The 4343-nt window shown below is 43.7% G+C and overlaps 1 long non-coding RNA gene across 1 annotated transcript; it reads right to left on the bottom strand.

Annotated features, from left to right (window-relative positions):
* Positions 1-2507: 2507 nt before the first annotated feature.
* LOC108350874 (uncharacterized) lies at positions 2508-3884 on the bottom strand. The gene is made up of 2 exons (XR_001837827.2): positions 3670-3884; positions 2508-2983 (listed from the first exon to the last, which is right to left on the bottom strand). It is a non-coding gene; the product is annotated as an uncharacterized LOC108350874 (long non-coding RNA).
* Between the last annotated feature and the right edge of the window lie 459 nt (positions 3885-4343).

The following is a 4343-nucleotide window of genomic DNA, read 5'->3' on the forward strand; positions in this document are numbered from 1 at the left end:
TGCTGGTGATAGGGGCCAAGGCCAGGTGTAAGCATTCAGTGGTTTCACTAAGTTCTGGGGTCGTGGTACCCTTACTACATTTCCTGGGCCAGTCCCAGTAGGAAGTGGAAGTGGTGGCTCAGGAAATTTTGTTCTAGGAAAGCAAAAACACATGAGTCCCTTAACTGGTAAAATCCGTTAAGGTCTATAGTAGCTGTGCTGGCCAATGGTATTCTCAACAGCGAAAGGTGTTAGAGTTTGCTTTGGAAGAGGCTTCAGGATTTCATGATGGTGACTGATACATGGTCCTGGGGAGTAAAATATCTGTCTCTTCTGTCTTTCTCTCTCTCTGTCTCTCTCTTGTGCATGCACATATGCAAGTGTGGTGTGTGTGTGCACATGTGTACGTGTGTACGTGTGCACGTGTGCATGTATGTGTGTGTTGGGAGTTATATTTGCAGTGACTGTAAAGCTATGGTATCCTCCACATTCTCCATATAGGAGAACTCAGGGAGTCAAAGAAGCACCTGCAGTATGATTGACATTCACAGTCTCTGCCCTTCTTTCTTGTTCTTAGCCATTCCCATGGTACCTGAACTTTGCTAACCTCTGTAGTCATTTGGATGGTGTGAAACCAAAGTTTCTCTGGGCAGGACCCTGAAGGTCTGGGGAACATAGGCATATATCTTTTCTTTTCCTCTGGGTGGAAACTGTGGGCTGGGAAGATCCTTTAATGCTCTAAGTGGTGATAGCCTGAGGGATTAGATGGTGGATGTGAAACTGCTGCCCTTCATCTCCTTTGGAGTGTGTCGTTTGTGCTTCTGGTGTTCAAACCCAGTGCCTTGTGCTAGCTAGATAAGCTACTTAAACCGAGACACACCCTTAGCCCCATCTTCCTACCATTTCTGCAGTCAGGTTCACTTTTGTCTTTGGGTTCTTACACCAGCTTAACTGGTCCTTTTGCATACTCAGAATAGATTTTTCATTGTGGATACCTTTCTTCTTCTCTTCTCTTCTCTTCTCTTCTCTTCTCTTCTCTTCTCTTCTCTTCTCTTCTCTTCTCTTCTCTCCTCTCCTCTCCTCTCCTCTCCTCTCCTCTCCTCTCCTCTCCTCTCCTCTCTTCTCTTCTCTTCTTCCTCCTCTTCTCCCCTCCCCTCCCCTCCCCTCCCCTCCTCTCCTCTCCTCTTCTCCCCTCTTCTCTTCTCTTTTCTCCCTCATGATATGGTGCAATGTCCTATTCCATCATCTCTCTGATGTTACTGCTCTTATTGCCAAATGCCTTTTAATTTTGGCTGGGGAAAAACATTATTTCCTGAGAGGAGTTATTTTTAGTCTGAGAGCAAGTACAGTGAATGCTCTGAAATCATATGCTTGTGCATAATTCAATGCTATATATTTCATTAATGAGGTCATTTCCCAAAGTGAGAATAATGGGCTTACTTAGCTCCTGTGACAGTGTGGAGTCTCCTCTACTGTTAGTAAAGGTGGGTAGATGCAACCTAGAAACATCAAACTGAAGAGAGGCCTGTCTTGCGGAGCATCTTCCTTTTCTATATCTAGATTTGAAGCTGCCAACATGAAGAGGACAGCTTTTTTTAGGATTCAGTTTCAGATGTTGCTGCACTCCCCACTGCTGTAATTGATCACATAGTAATGCATTTGATTTACTCAGCAAACATTTTCTGGACACAGACACCATGTACTCACTGGGGATATATGATTTATAAACACACCATGCCAATAAATATGATTTAGGGGTATTTAAATTGCTATCAATAAAGAGCTACAACTTGTAATGAGAGACTCTAACCTAGTATGGAGGTCACAAGGGTTTCTGAGGAGCTGAGATTTGATTTTTTTGTTTGGAGACAAGACCTTACAGTACAACCAGAGCTAGCACCACATCATGGAAAAACCCAAAGCAAAACCAAGTAGTTGCCAGTTCTTTCCTAGGAAGACTTGAGGCTACTTGAGAAATATAGGATCTTGATGAAAGTAGGCATGAAGATGGGGACCATTCTGGGTCAAGGAAGGACCAATAAGGTCTGCCAACAGTGAGCACCTTTAATAACCTTCATAGATGTCTCATCGGTAGGCCCTGAAGAGTACCTCTCTACCCTGTCTGCTTGCAGAGTCCTTTGGTCTCTGTGATCTTCTTGTACAGAATTATGCCCCGCATCCCTACACAGTTTTCATACTCCTTCTCAGGTCTAGATGGAGTATAGGTTAAGTTTATGTTTATGAATGAAAGCTAAGTAACAACAGCCCCCACCCCATCATACTCCTTGGTCATGGTCATTTAACCCAGACTCTAGACAGTGCAGTTTTCTTACCTTATCCACCCTTACAGTAGGAGATTAGAAGTTTGAATCCACCCCTAGTGTTTAGGAATTTTGCCTGGCTTAGAAGTGCCACTTGGCTGTACTTAGAAGACTGAATCACAGTGTGAGAGACTGTGAAGACAGCAGACCTCTGGTGAAAAGTTTTAGGGACTCTGAGTATAGTGTAAGAATTTCACAAACAGTGGATCCTCATTAAAAAAGATTTTAATTATTTCTTTAAGAATATCATAAAATGTATTTTGCACATACTCACCATCAACTTCTCACCCCGACTCTTCCCGGATCCAACTTCATTTTCCCAACATCATGTCTTTTCATAACCCATCAACTCTAATTTAAGCCGCTCATATATTCCTGGGTATGGGGCCACCCACTGGGGGGTACGGTTGACTTACTAGGAGCCACATTCTTATACAAAACTGGTTCTAAGTTTCTTGGAAGCCACAACTTTCTATAGCTCCTCAGTTTGGGGTAGGGATTCATAAAGCACCCCTCAGTCCCTGCTGGAAAGTCAGGTGGCTGCTCAGCAGGCACCCGCAGCTGCTGTGGGTTCAGGAGTGCACAGGTTGTGTCGTGTCCAGGAGGCACAATTCCATTCTCATCCTTCATGACTTTGGCTGTTTAGAATCTTTCTGCTCTCTCTTCTGCAATGATCTCTGAACCTTGGGGAGGGGTGTGATATAGATATGGGTTAGCACAGCAGCGAATTAGCAATGGTGCTAATGACTCAGCTTGATCTTAATGACACTCTTCAGGTCCCAGCTGAGATGTCATCTGCTCTCCTCTGTCACGCTTACTTATCGATGACTTTCATTCACTCTCTGCCCATGTATGCTGCACCATCCCATCCCACATAGTTCCCTTTGTAGCACTGACCACAAACTGACATTCCCTTTAATTATGTATATGTCTGTTTATTGATGCAGTCTACACCTTATTATGAGAATGTCACTTTGTAAGAACAAAGGCACTCTTGCCTTTTTACATTGGAGATCCCCAAACAGCATGATTACAAATGCATGGATATCAAATAAGTACCCTGGCGTGTGTGTGTGTGTGTGTGTGTGTGTGTGTGTGTTAGAGAGAGAGAGAGAGAGAGAGAGAGAGAGAGAGAGAGAGAGAGAAATATACAGAGAGATACAGAGAGAGTGAGAGACAGATACACACAGAGAGACATATACACATATGGAGAGAGAAGAGAGAGAGAGAGGGAGGGAGGGAGCGAGAGAGAGAGCAGGGAACTTCTGGTTTATCTAGAAATTCATGCAACAAGAATAGAACAGAACTTCAAATTTGAGCATTTGTCAGTGACTGTTCTCCAGAGTAGATCGTTTAATCACGTCCTCACCTTCAAGCCATTGATTAGGAGTCCAGCATGGCAGCTGCTGCCTGTACTTAGGTAGATTACAGCCATCCTTGGCTGCATGTAAATTCCAAGCCAGCTTGGGCTACTTGAGACCATGCCTCAAAACAGAACAGAGCAGTGCAGAAGAGAACAAAACCAAACAGACTCTGATGAATTATCCTTGTGCATTCTCCACTACACGGAGCACATCTATTTCCCTGGTCATTGGCTAAGCAGAATTGGTTTCCTCTGCTAACAGGTGTGGGCTATTTTGGTACCAGGATTATTTTTCTGATAGATGAAAAGGGCCAATGGCGAGAGTACTAGACAGATCTATTTGTGGCTACTTCACCCCTATCTCCAGCTCTATTTGTAAACACCACTGTTCTCTTCACCTTCTAATTATAGACGGATTCAGATAGAACAGCTCACCACGAAGCCGAGGGCACAGCAAGAAAACATGGACTCATTCAGCTCAAGGGAGATTGCACCAGGTTTTGTAGCGTGAAAAGAGCAGAAACAGTAAACTGCCGCACTACCTTGAAATTGAATTTTTTATTTAGCAACTAGTAATGATGAGGAAAATCCTCATGTCATGCAGTCACAAAGTGACAAAAGTTGTCGGCATTTATTTGGTATTGGACGATGGACTCAATTTGTCATGTATTTGTATACAC

Source organism: Rattus norvegicus, chromosome 4 (genome assembly GCF_036323735.1).
Source record: "Rattus norvegicus strain BN/NHsdMcwi chromosome 4, GRCr8, whole genome shotgun sequence".
Lineage (NCBI taxonomy): Eukaryota > Metazoa > Chordata > Mammalia > Rodentia > Muridae > Rattus > Rattus norvegicus.